Genomic DNA, 14,619 nt, shown 5'->3' with positions numbered 1-14,619 from the left:
AGTTGCTAAAAAGGGCCTTCCTAGGATTAAAGGAGTATTGCTATCCTCCTCTATGTCTAAAACAATGAAGTCTACGGGAAATATAAACTTATCGATTTTGACTAGCACATCTTCAATAATACCCCTAGGAAATCTTATAGTTTTATTTGCTAGTTGAATGCTCATCCTAGTCTGTTTGGGTTTCCTGATAACTAGTTTCTTATACATTTTAAAAGGCATGACGTTGATAGTGGCCTCTAAATCAACTAATGCATTATTAACATCTAAACTACGAATTAAGTAAGGAATCGTAAAACTCCCTGGAATTTTTGTTTGTTGGTAGCTTATATTTCAGAATAGTTAAGGACACTACGTTTAGCTCCACATGCGACGCCTCGTCGAACTTCTGCTTATTTCCTAAAAGCTCTTTTAAAAATTTCATTGCATTTGGCATCTGCGATAGAGCTTCAATAAATGGTAAGTTAATATGTAATTTTTTTAAGAGTTTAAGGAATTTACCAAATTGTTTATCTGAGCGGTCTTTCCTTGTCGCGTTAGGGTATGGCACACAAGGTTTATATTCGACATTCACTGATTTGTTTGTATTTTGCTCTACCTCACCTTGACCTTTGCCTACCATAGTTTCTTGCCTTGGTTCTGGTTTAGGGTCAACGACTCTTTCATCTTGAATATTAATCGCATTGAGTTGTTCCCTTGGATTGGGTTCAGTATTACTTGGCAAACTACCCTGTAGTCATTCATAAATTAATTTGGAAAGCTGGCCTATCTGAGTTTTGAGCATTTGGATCGACGCTTGTTGATTCTTAAGTGCTGTCTTGGTGTTCTGAAAATGAGTTTCTGACACCGATATAAACTTTGAGAGCATCTCTTCAAGGTTCGGCATCTTTTCCTGTTGGTAGGGTGGTTGTTGAAAACCTGGAGGATGTTGTGGTCTTTGATTTCCTTGGCCTCCCAACGAGAAATTGGGATGGTTCCTCCAACCTACATTGTAAGTGTTACTAAATGGATTGTTTTGAGGTCAAGGATTATTACCAATGTAGTTTAGTTGCTTGTTATCCATGTTATGGCCAGAAGGTTGGTATCCCGAATGGCTTGTTCCACCGCTACTTGCTTCGTACTGCATCACTGGGTGAACCTGCGAAGAACTAAGAAAACCCTCAATCTTTTTATTCAAGAGTTCTACTTGATTTGACAGTATGGTGACCGAATCGACATTATAAACACCGACTATTTTCGTTGGCTTTGTCCTCATGACTTGCCACTGATAGTTATTCAGTGACATCTCCTCAATAAACTCATAGACATCTTCAAGTGTTTTATTATTGATGGCTCTGCCAGCAGCTGTATCAACCATTTGTCGAGTCAAACGATTAAGACCATTGTGGAATGTCTGAACTTGGAGCCAAAGCGGTAACCCATGGTGAGTGCACCTTCTCAGTAAGTCATTGTATCTCTCCCATGCATCGTAGAGGGTTTCTAAATCCACTGCACAAAAGAAGAGATATCATTACGTAATTTAGCCGTTTTAGCCGGTGAAAAATATTTTAAATTTTTCGGTCATTTGTTCCCAAGTAGTAATTGACCCTCGTGGTAATGAGTTCAACCACTATTTAGCTTTGTTCCTTAATGAGAAGGGAAACAACCGAAGACGTATGGCATCATTAGAAACGCCATTGATTTTAAATGTATCGCAAAATTCCAAAAAGTTTGCTAAGTGAGCGTTGGGATCTTCATCCTGCAAACCGTCAAACTGAACAAACTGTTGTATCATTTGAATTGTGTTAGGTTTCAGTTCAAAAGTATTTACAGCTACAGCAGGTCTAACTATGCTAGATTCAGTTCCAATTAAAGAAGGTTTAGCATAATCATACATAGTACGCGGAGCAGGATTTTGATTAGCTACAATTGGAGGAGGTAGATGATTGTCTTGGTTTTCAGCCATCTCTTCGATTGGGGGTTGAGTATCATCTTCTTGCTTGTTCTCTCTATATCGTAAGCTTCGCATTATTTCTCTTTGATTTTTGTGAACTGTACGATCAATTTTTTCGTCAAAAAGTAATGGTCCTGACGGGTTTCTTCTAGTCATAAACTATAAAAACCTGCAAAGAGAAGGAAAGAGTAAATTAATAAATAATAATAATAAAATAAAATTAGATTGTAAGCAAAATAAATGGCTAAATAATAAAAATTGAGCGTTCCTAATATTTCAGTTCCTCGGCAACGGCGCCAAAAACTTGATCGCGTGATTTCGTGATAGGTTTTAAATATTTATAATTACTTGTTCTTGAACTAATTATTATCACGATGTTGGCAAGTGTACCTATCGAACAGTAGTACAGTTTTAGCAAGACCAGATTGTCGAACCCAAAGGAACTAAAATTACTAAATGACTGTCTTTTTATTATCTAGCCTAAGAATAAAGGGGTTTTGTTTTAATTAACTAATTATCTAAACTAAGAACTCACAAAGAAAAGAATTGGGAATTGCTTTTGGGGAAAATCGATTGACTTAAGACAATACCTCAGGGAAAATCCACCTAGACTTTACTTGTTATTCTGGCTCCGAATCGAACAATTTATTCATTCAACTTGTTCTGTAGAGATCCCTAAGTTATGTTATTATCCTTATTCAAGATTAACAACGTCTAATCCCTAGATTGAATAATTGCGACTTTTCTCTAATTAACACCCTAGGGTTGCATTAACTCGATCTATGGATCCCCTTATTAGGTTTCACCCTAATTCGGCAAAATCTTGTCACCCTATGTCTAGGCGCGCAATCAACTCCACTTAATTATGACAAATGTACTCTTAGACAGGGACTATTCCTGCTCTGAATAAGAGCTTATCTTAAATTAGTATCCTGAGATATTAAAATTAAGAACACATAATTAAGAACAAGTTAAATGCTTATCATACGATTCAGAAAATAATAACAAGATTCGTCTTAGGTTTCATTCCCTTTAGGTACTTAGGGGTTTTAGTTCATAACTAAAGAAGAAAACATCTCAGAAGAATAAAGAATACAAAACATAAAGAAAACCCAAAACTCCTGAAGGGAAATTGAGGAGAGATCTTCAGTTTTGATGATGAATCTGGCTTCTGAGATGGATCAATCGGGTTCCTTGGAGTAATTTCTTACTCTCTATTCTCCGTGTCTGTTTTCTTCCTCCTCTAGGGTGTATTTATAGGCTTTGGAATGCCTAGGAGCCCTCAAAATTAGCCTTTTCTGAATTGGACTCAACTTGGGCTCGGCAGGGACACGCCTGTGGTACACTCCCGTGTTCGATTACTTCAGGCCGTGTTTGAGCCTACCAAATAGACACGGCCATGTGGTCTGCCCGTGTGAGGAGGTCCAGGCTGTGTTGTTTTGTACTTTGGCCCATTTTCTCTGTTTTTGGCCCGTTTCTCACCCCTTTCGCTCTCCTATGCTCTCCTAAGTATATAACATGAAATTAAAGCATTAGGAGCATCGAATTCACTAATTCTAATGGGAAATCATCCATAAAATGCATTAAACATGGGGTAAAAATATGTATAATTTACAGTTTATCAGCCTTAAATTCAACTCCTTTTGGGAGAGGACGTATTTAAGGCTATTGTGATTAGTGTAAATTACACACTTCTCTCCATACAGATAATGGCGCCAAATCTTAAACACAAGCACCATAGCAACTCCAAATCATGAGTTTGGTAGTTTCGCTCATGCGTCTTCAACTGTCTCAAAGCATAAGCCATAACTTTACCCTATTGTATCAAAATACAACCAAGACCTGAATATGAAGCATTACTATAAACCACAAAATCTTTTCGAGGCTCTGGTTGAATTAACATAGGTGCCTGGAATGACGGAAATGTGTAAGTGTACACAATCGTAACAAGTAATAAAATGACAAGTAAATGTCGAGTTATCATATCCACAGGCGCTGTGAAAAGAATTATTTATGAATGCAATTTTAAAAACATTTTGGTGAAGAAAAATATTTTGACTTGAAGAGGTGATTAAAAACTAGGATTTTGACAATGTAAAATAAATAAAAATAAAATAAAATAAAAGTTCCAATGCACAATTTCAAAAGATGATTTTAATCAAGATGCCATAATTGTGTTAGGGTAATTACATTTCTTAACATAGAATTATTAAACTCATGTTTATGTTGTTACGAATAAATTCACAGCAACTCGGTAATTCGCTAACTTATGAACATACTTTCTTAGCAAAAATTGATTTATCTATTGACTATATCTCTATGTCAATTCAACCGATTAAACAAATTTTAATAAGGAAATGTGTTAATGCACATACATACTTATGAAATTAAAATAATCTCTTGTACATATCTCTATCCCAATTCAAACAATTAATTCAATCTCATAAGTACATAAAAGATTATGTGGGGTAACAATGTATTTCTACCTTGAAACAGTTTAATCAGAATAATCTTGCAAGTTATGCAAGGCTAATGTATCGTTAGATACCGTCGCTAATTTAATCCTCAGCTACCTTAGATGATTAAACATGCACTGATTAAGTATCATGTTAATTAATTACAATTTCAATCATTTAAATAATTAATTCATTAGTTACATTACAATTGTAATGCAAGAATAACTTAGTCATGGTTTTACTTAATCAAACATCTTATCGAGGCCTATAACAACACAAACACAATTTTAATAAATTAAGTAGACGAAATGCAATCAACCTAACACAAATTAAATTTAAGCCATATTAATTAAATTAAACATATCAGCTCACAAATATTAATAGACATGTTCATCATAACAACAACAAAATTAAAAGGATAGGGAACAATAATCAAATCGGGTGTTTCTCCGAGACTTGAATAGTTTGCTCCACTCTTCCTTCTCCACTTGTTCTTGTCGAACGAAGGCTTCTGAGAACACTTGAATGCTGCTCCAAATGGTGGTTGATTGAATCCTTTTCAAGAGTTGAAATCAACAAGAGAATAGGGGAAGGAAATGAGGAAAAATGGAAGGGAATGAAGGGAGAAAAATGAGAGAGAAGTGAAGACATGGGAAGAGTTGAGATGTTGTTTGAAGTGAGCAGAAAAATGGGATATTTATAGGTTCAGATGGCTGCTAAAATTAGCAAAAATAAGTAGCCATAGATTCCCCCCATGGCCGGCCACACATGTGGCAAGTTTGAAGAATTCAAACTTGCTATTTTATGGTAGGGGCAAATCTAGAAAGACACAAATAGTGGAGGGGTTTGAATGCAATTTGAGGGAGTCTTCAAGGGCCATTTTTCAAGTTAAGTAATAAGCCAAGCAAGCTGATTGGGTCAGTGTGTAGGCCGGTTTTGGTCTGCTCAGTGCTCGGTTGGATCGGTTTTCTCGGTTCAACTCAACTAGCCAACTTTTCATAATTAATTAATAATAATTTATTTAACCCAAATTAAATTGGATTAAAATTAAAATTAATTATATTATGAATTAATACACATAATTTGGACCATATTCGGCTAAAAAATTGATTCACCTTGATGCTTCAAAATTGCTTCTCGATTTTGTGCTTCTAGTAGTGTCTGTCAAGCCCTTTTTTGCCCTTTGTGCGAATCTGTCGAAAATGATCAAAATTAATCAAAATTTATTATAAAATTAAGTAAAATTAAACATGTTAATAATTTAAGTAAAATTTAATTATTTTATAATAATTAAATATTTTTCGACAAGAATTTTACTGAAACTGCATGAATTTGAGTTAAAAAGGGAATGAAAAAGTGTGTATATTTTCGTGTTTCCAGTGCCTTAGTCAAAACTACATTAAGCTATTCAAGACTCTTCTACCTTTCATCATTCCACTCAAAAACCACATCCTTCTGAAGTAGTTTCATTAATGGTGAAACAATAAGGGAAAACCCTTTAATGAATCTACGATAATAACCAGTCAAACCTAAGAAGCTCTGAACTTCTGTAACACTCCTAGGCACAATTCTAAGCTCGTTTCATATAAAAAAAAATCCATTTAGCATATCATTCGAATCTCTTCTAAGAATCTATCGACTCATTAGCATTCATTTTGTTACCATATTTTTTATCAATCTATTTCATTATATTTTGAACTTTACTAATTCCAATTATAATGTTATGCCCAATGGAATCCTAGTAAAATAGGCTTGGATATATGGGTAAACTACACCATACCAGGGCATCAAAGTGCAATGCTTTGGGATTCTCGAGTCACTTGTCGATAACTTTCACTTTTCTTTTCCCTCTCATCAATTTTGCGTTGACGCTAGCTACGTACAACTACAAAACATATATCACTTTCAATTTCCAACAAATTCACAATCAAATACTATATCATGCATACTTTGCAATTTATTCAATTTAGTCCCCAAATCGGGACAAGCATAACTTTCAATTTAAAGATTTGGATTAAAATTTGATTTCACATTTATTCATTAGGGACCTTATACTTTCTATTCCTACCACAATTTCATAATGTTTGGATTTTATTCAATTTGTTTGCTAATGTAACAAATCTTACAAAACAGCTTATTAAGCTTTACGATTTAGTTCTTTTCATAATCTAAGCTTAATTTCTACCAATTTGACTCCTAATTCATTCAATTCCCAACAATGGAAACTTACCAAAACCTCACCAATTGAAAAAATTAATGCACCGGCTAACTTAATTCAAGCTCCCGTGATAAAAAAAAAAGCCTATAAAAATAAAAGAAAAATGACTAAAGACTTACTTGTAATAATTGGTCAAAAGCATAAGGGTTTCAAAAGCTTTCTCCTATGGCTTTTTATGGTGAACGGTGGCTAAGTAAAGAGGATAATGACCTTTTTCATCTTTTTCCACTAACATTCATTTATATAGTAAGTTTAATTCCAAATAACTGAATCTTACTTAATTAATCATAAATATTTAATTAACTTAATCTAATGACATTTAACATCATATCCCACTATCATCCATTTAAGATTGGTTTATTTTCCATTTTAGTCATTCGGATAATTACTATTTAAAACCCCAATCCTTATTGTAATTAAAATCTATAGCGATTGAACTTTTACAGTATAGTCTCTAGGCCTTAATTAACCACGTTTTTAGCTGAATTGCTTAACCAAATTTCAATTCATTAATATACGAACTTTGTAAATATCCCTATTTAATATTTACAAACTCGATTCATGAAAATAAGGTTTTAAAATCATATTTTCTAACACCACTAGAAATCAATTTGTTATATTTACAGAAGGTAAAAGTAATAAACCCACTCCTAAATAAAAGGGGGAGGCCTACGAAAAGTAAAAATGATAACCTTACACATAAGGAGGCTTACGGATGGTGAAAATGATAACCTTGCTTCCAAACGCGTAGGGTAGGCTTACAGAAGGTAAAAATAGTAACCCTACTCTCAAGTGCATGGGGGAAGCCTTACGAAAACTATAAATAATAACTCTGCTCCCAAACAAATAGGGGGAATAACCCTACTCCCAAATGCATGGGGGAGGATCATGAAAGTCAACTATATTGCCATTGGTCCTTTTAACGTGGAAATACATGGGGAATATAACATAAGCAATAAAGGTGAAACAGTTGTGAAGAATGTAGAGAATTGAAATTTTATTGATAAATGGAATGACATATCATGTAAGTAATACATTCTCTAAATGAAGCAAGTATGATAATAAAATGTGCACCATATGTAACTGTGTTGATTAACATTCTCACTATGTCATATTATCATAAGAGAAGTATGCAAACATAATAAGACAAAATATGTGTAGTTTCTAGTTTCACTATTTGTTTGTGCAGTATAGTATTCATAAAATTGCTCTGTTATTTGGAATGTTGGAAGTTACAAATTTTATGTGTAAAATTTTTAAAGATTGAGAGAATTCCATGTTCATGGTACATGAGTTCTATCTAGCCATTCAAGTTGGTAAGTTTCACATCTCAATGTTGCTACTACATGGTAGGTCCCTCCCAAGTAATTGAGAGAATTCCATGTTCATGCTACTTTGGTTGAGAAAGCTAAGATAGCTGAGGAGGTGAAGCGTACTAAAGGACAGAGTCATGAGAAGGATTGGAACCATTTTCGGAGGGATTCAGGACCTTCGGGTGGTGCAAATAGGAATGTTAAAAGAGCAAGAGTGGAAGAGCCAGTTCGAGCAGTTCCGATGAATGCTGTTAGACCGCAAGTTTGTGGGGACTGTGGTAAGGTACATCTGGGCGAGTGTAGGAGATGTTCTGGTGCTTGTTTCTGATGCGGATCTATGGAGCATAAAGTCAAGGACTGTCCTCAGAAAATAGATCAGGTTCAAGTTGCAGAACAGAGGGTCGCTCAACCAGTGAGAGGTGGACCACAACCACCGAGAGGACGTGGACAAGGTAGGAGTGGTAATAGAAATGGTCAGGGTCGAGGAACACTTGGCAGGGGTGCCAGAAATTCTGAGGCTCGTCAGCCAGCGTTGGTGTATGCAGCTAGCCGTTGAGAGGAGGATGATGCACCCGACGTCATAACTGGTATGTTCTTGATTTCTAGCATGTCGTACACTGCTTTGATAGATATTGGATCTACTCATCCGTGTGTTGCATGTGCCATATCTGGGTCATCGGGTGTGCAATCTGAGGAGACTGTGAGTGGGGTATCGGTACTAAGTCCTTTGGGCCACTCGGTTAGGGTAGACAGACTGTATAGAGATGTGCCTTTAGAAACTTAAGGTAAGATTTTCTCTGGAGACTTGATGGAGTTACCGTTCGAAGAATTCGACCTCATTCTGGGAATGAACTGGCTTGTTAAGCATAGGGCAACTCTGGATTGTGCTGCTAAGCAAATGGCGTTAAAGACCGCGGGGGGTGAGGAGGTTATGGTGATAGGTGAGCGAAGGGATTATTTGTCCAATGTGGTGTCGGCATTGAGAGTCGAGAAGTGGATTCGTAAGGGTTGTGAGGCTTATTTGGCATTTGTAAGTCAGTCAGAGACTGAGGGACTAACGGTGGATAAGGTTAGAACCGTTAAGGAATTCCAAGATGTTTTTCCAGAGGAGCTTCCGGGATTGCCTCCGAACCAAGAAGTCGAGTTTGGAATCGACTTGTTGCTTGGAACGACACCAATGCCTTTCGCACCATATAGGATGGCACCGAAGGAGTTAGTGGAGCTGAAAGCACAGATTCAAGAGTTGTTAGATAGAGGATTTATTAGGCCGAGTGTGTCTCCGTGGGGAGCACCAATGTTGTTTGTGAAAAAAAGGGATGGGACGATGCAGATGTGCATCATTTATTAGCAGTTGAACAAACTAACAATTAAGAATAAGTACCCTCTGCCAAGAATCGACGATCTATTTGACCAACTTAGAGGAGCTTCGGTATTCTCCAAGATCGATCTTCAATCTGGATATCATCAGTTAAGGGTCAAGGAGGTAGATATTCATAAGACGACATTCAGGACTTGGTATGGTCATTAAGAGTTTCTGGTTATACCATTTCGACTGATGAACGTTCCTGCAGTATTCATGGATCTGATGAATCGTGTATTCCAACCATTTTTGGATCGATTCGTAGTCATTTTTATTGACGATATTCTGGTATATTCTAAAACTAAAGCAAAGCATGTTGAGCATCTCCGCATTGTGCTGCAAGTGTTGAGGGAGAAGGAACTTTATGCGAAATTCAGTAAATGTGAATTCTGGTTGAGGGAGGTAACCTTCTTATGTCATGTTGTCTCTGCTGAGGGGATCAAAGTGGACCCTCGAAAGATTGAAGTGATTCTGGAGTGGAAGCCACCTAGGTCGGTGTCAAAAATTTGGAGTTTCTTGGGTTTAGCAGGGTACTATAGAAGGTTTGTGGAAGGTTTTTCTATGTTGGCAGCACCATTGACAAAGCTTATAAGGAAAAGAGCACCATTTGTTTGGACCGAGAAGGAACAGGAAGCTTTTGAGAAATTGAAGAAATTTCTAACGAAGGCACCTGTATTAATTCAGCCGGAGTCTGGGAAGGATTTTACCGTGTACAGTGACGCATCACATGTGGGTTTGGGCTATGTGTTGATGCAAGAAGGTAAGGTGGTTGCTTATGCATCACGACAACTTAAGCCTCACGAAGTAAACTATCCTACTCACGATTTAGAATTGGCAGCAGTAATCTTTGCACATAAGATTTGGAGACACTACTTGTACGGAGAAAGGTGTGTCATATACACGGATCATAAAAGTCTTAAGTACTTGCTGACTCAGAAGGAGTTGAACCTTATGCAACGAAGATGGATAGAGTTGCTTAAGGATTATGACTGTTCGATTAAGTATCACCCATGCAAGGCTAATGTGGTAACCGATGCCCTAAGCCGTAGAGATGTATCTGATCTAAGAGCAATGTTTGCTCGTCTGAGTCTGTATGATGATGGTAGTTTGTTGGTTGAGTTTCAAGTAAGGCCAACCTAGGTGGATTAGATTAGGGAAAAGCAGTTGAAGGATGAGTCTTTAGTTTCTCGATTCCAACAAGTTAAGAAAGGGGAAACTTCTGAGTTTGGGTTGAATAGTGAAGGATTTCTGTGTTTCCGAGGAAGAGTTTGCATTCTGAAGGACTCTGACTTAAGGCAGTCAATACTGAAAGAAGCTCATGGAGGACTTTGTGATATGCATCCTGGAGGGAATAAGTTGTATCGTGACTTGCAAGAATTGTATTGGTGGCCTGGGCTTAAACGAGAAGTAACAGAGTTTGTGGGGAAATGTCTGACATGCCAGCAAGTGAAAGCTGAGCATCAACTACCTTCCAGACTTTTATAGCCAGTGAAGATACCACTTTGGAAGTGGGAGAGGGTAACCATAGACTTTGTGAATGGGCTACCCTTGACACCGACGAAGAAGGACTCGGTTTGGGTGATTGTGTATAGGTTGACCAAAACTGCTCATTTCATACCTGCCCGCACTGATTATTCACTTCATAAGTTAGCTAAGTTGTATGTGGCAGAGATCGTTCAACTTCATGGAATCCCAGTCTCAATTATTTCTGACTAGGATCCTAGGTTCACATCTCGGTTCCAGCAAAAGTCGCATGAGGCGCTGGGAACGCGATTGAACTTTAGCACGACTTTTCATCCTCAGTCTGATGGTCAATCGAAAAGGGTTATTCAGATTTTGAAAGACATGTTGAGGGGATGCGTTATTGTCTTCCGAGGTAGTTGGGAAGATTACTTGCCGTTGACAAAGTTTGCGTATAAAACCAGTTAACAGGCGAGTATCCGAATGGCACCATATGAAGCGCTGTATAGACGTAGGTGTCGTACACCTAGTTGTTGGACTGAATTGGGAGAACGATAGGTCCTTGGACCTGATTTGGTAGTGAATACTGAAGATAAGGTCAGAATAATCAGAGATCGGTTAAAAGAAGCATCTGATAGGCAAAAGTCGTATGCAGATTTGAAGCGTAAGGAGATTGAGTACTCAGTAAGTGATATGGTCTTCTTGAAGGTTTCTCCTTGGAAAAAGATATTAAGGTTTGGTAAGAAGGACAAGTTGAGTCTGCGATTCATCGGGCCTTATCGGGTTATTAAGTGAGTAGGTCCGGTGGCTTACCAATTGGAATTACCTACGGAGTTAGACATGATTCACGATGTTTTTCACGTCTCCATGTTAAGGCGATATCATTCTGACCCTACTCATGTCTTGCCGGTTGCAGAGATTGAATTGCAGCCTGATTTGACTTTCGAGGAAGAGCCTATGCAGATATTGGATTTAGATGTTAAGGTTCTAAGAAGGAAGTTAGTTCCATTAGTAACGGTAATCTGGTGTAATCATGGTAGAGAGGAAGCTACATGGGAACCAGAAGAGGCGATGTGTCAACAATACCCTCATCTGTTTGGATCAGGTAAATTTCAAGGACGAAATTTATTTAAGGAGGGTAGAGTTGTAACACCCTGATTTTTGGGACTTTTCGAGATTTCTTTGAGTTTTGGTGAATCTTGATTTTTGTATGATCTGATTGTATAAATCATGTTTAAGAATGTTAGTCGGCCTCTAGAAGGCCCAAGTCTAACTTAAAACCTAGTAGATTTAGTAAATTTTGATTTTAAAAGAGAAGGGGTTCTGGTGTATTGGGCTTTTAAGATTAAATTGGTAGAATAGGCTACAAGAAGACCTGTGGTAAAGTGGCAGGGTGACGCCACTGAGGTGCTAAAAAGGTGGCGTGTGGAAGTCAATGGGGGAGCAAAGGTTCAAGTCACACGGTAAGCAAATAAAGGTATTATTTTTTTATTAGCAGGAATGGTATGTGATAGAACTCAGGTGAAACTCTGTCGGGAAGAGCTTGAGTTATTCAGGGGATTGAGTAAAGGAGGGATAAGGGGAGAAAATCAAGGAGTCTAAGTAGGAAGCAATAGTTGGCCGTATAGGGGACTCTGTAAGTGCAAATTCAGCTAGGTCTCATAGTGTTTGCAATCTTGGCATTTGTATCAGTGGTTGCCAAATTCTTTTTGTGTATTTTTTGGATTTGTTGGTCATTCTCTATTTTGCCGAAATAGGGTAGGGTATCTTAGGTTTTTCTCTTTTTCTTTCTTTTGCTAGAAGCCGAAACCTACACCCTACACTTGTGCCGACTTGTGTAAGACAAAACTATCATCCTTTCTCTTCTTCAAAACCGAATTCTCTTATCTCCTCCCCTCTTTTTTTCTTTTTTCTTATCGATCCTCATCTTCTTCACCTTTGTTTTCTCTAAAAACCAAATACCTTCTACCGATTTCTCCTTAGCTGAACCTATATCCTCCATATTTCTTTTGTTTTTTTCCTCATTAACCCCTATCAAAGCTGGTTAGTCGAATCTCCATTGAAGTCGAAGCTCTCATCCTTTCTTACAAACAGAAACTTTTATACACTGAGGTACTTCAGAAGCCTAATCTTTGAATATACTTTTCTCTTCTTGTACGGTGGTTGGATCTACAGTAGATCGGGAGTAGTGTCATAACGTTTTAGGTAAGTGCTCGAATCTTTCATTAGTTACTCATGTTTTAAGGTAAAAGCCGAAATCCCTATCAACTAAGGGTGGCTAACGTTTGGACTAAGGGCATATTGGCCTCTTTCTTTTGGTTTTGTGTGCGCTAGTATGGACAAGGGGGACATTCAGCAAAGGGCTTTGAAGGCTAACACTGTTGGACATCTAGATCTAGTCCAAATTTCTGCAAAGGTAAGAACTTTAGGGCCTAAGGTGTTAATGGCCGAATATGGTAAGGATTTTAAAGCATGATAGTTATCGACTTGTAGTCTAACATGTGGGTAACCAATTGTAGGATATCGTAAGGGGATCCCGTCGTCAATTCGTCGCAAAACAGGTGTGTAAATGACACCCACTTATAGACTAGATCGGCAAAAGCCAAAAAGCTGAAATGCAGAAAAGTCGGCATTTGATGAACTTGCGAGCGTGTGAGCGCTCGTGAGATAGTTTGTTTGTTAATCTTGGTAATCTCAAGCGGTAAGATTGCAGAGTGCGCAATTCCGTGCACTCTGGTATATTTGGGCTTAATGGGCTGAAATCGGGTCAATCGGCCAACGGGCCCAATTCGGTAAAAATGCTCGGTAAGTGTTTCTGTTAATACGTTAATGGCTGTAATATGCGTGAAAACCCTAAAATAGTAAATTTACTAGAATACCCCTAAGTATGAAAATTACCATTATACCCCTAGGTGCAAAGTGACCGTTATACCCCTAGGGTTAATTTTGACTGAAATGCATGATATTCTGATTCTGTATGTTGTATGCCATGACATGTATATCTGTTTCATGGGTTATGGGTTATATTGATGGAGGAAGAGTTCTGGTAGCTATGCCACAAATATCTGTTCTGGTGGCTCTGGCACAATATCTGTATCTGGTGACTCTGTCACAATATCTGTTTTGGCAGCCATGCTACAAATTCTATGGTGTGTAGCAGATGGGTGGGTCGAGCTGTCTCCTCACATGGTGTAAGGTTGGTACAAGGGTGTATACGGTTGGATATGGGTTGGGTTTTCTACATACATGAAATATCTTTTCTGTCTTTGTTATGGGCCTATGGGCTTCATTCTGAATTCTGTATAGGGCTAAGGCCCAACTTAATTTGTTTCTGTGGTTTAATCTAATTTCGACTATGGTTGGGTTATTTTACACACTGAGCTTTCCAAACTCACCCCTTAATTTCATCCATGCAGGAAATCCCCAACCATAGTGGACTTGGAGCTGTGAGGGATTTGGAGTGGCCACATGTTCTACAAATTCAGTTTTCTTCATGTGTTTTGATCATCCTTTACTTACTTTAATTGTTTTGGGTTTTAAGTTGTAATAAGGCCGCTCGTAAATTTTATGGTTTTATTAATTGTTTTACGTATACTCAATGTAAACTGTTAGATTCAGGCTGTGTGGATTTTTGATCAAAATTAATAAACGATTTCAAAACACAACGAGCGTAACAAATGAATAACCTAAAGACTTAATTAATCGGTGTTTTTTTTTAGTCAACAATTAACCATTGTTTTACAAAATCACCCTGATTACCATAAACAAAGAACACAATCAACCGTAAGTTAATATGACACATCAGACTTGGCCATAACGTCTAGGTTGGGTTTGAGGCGTTACAAGTTAATTATTCAGATCTTTGATTTATTTAATTGTTT

The 14,619-nt window shown here is 37.5% G+C and overlaps 1 non-coding gene across 1 annotated transcript; it reads left to right on the top strand.

Annotated features, from left to right (window-relative positions):
* Positions 1-1,412: 1,412 nt before the first annotated feature.
* LOC128282805 (small nucleolar RNA R71) lies at positions 1,413-1,518 on the top strand. Its single transcript, XR_008273159.1, has one exon. It is a non-coding gene; the product is annotated as a small nucleolar RNA R71 (small nucleolar RNA).
* The last annotated feature ends 13,101 nt before the right edge of the window (positions 1,519-14,619 follow it).

Source organism: Gossypium arboreum, chromosome 10 (genome assembly GCF_025698485.1).
Source record: "Gossypium arboreum isolate Shixiya-1 chromosome 10, ASM2569848v2, whole genome shotgun sequence".
In the NCBI taxonomy this organism is placed as follows: Eukaryota; Viridiplantae; Streptophyta; class Magnoliopsida; order Malvales; family Malvaceae; genus Gossypium; species Gossypium arboreum.
The sequence above is the reverse complement of the archived record's forward strand: the minus strand, read 5'-3'. Positions and strand labels throughout refer to the sequence as shown.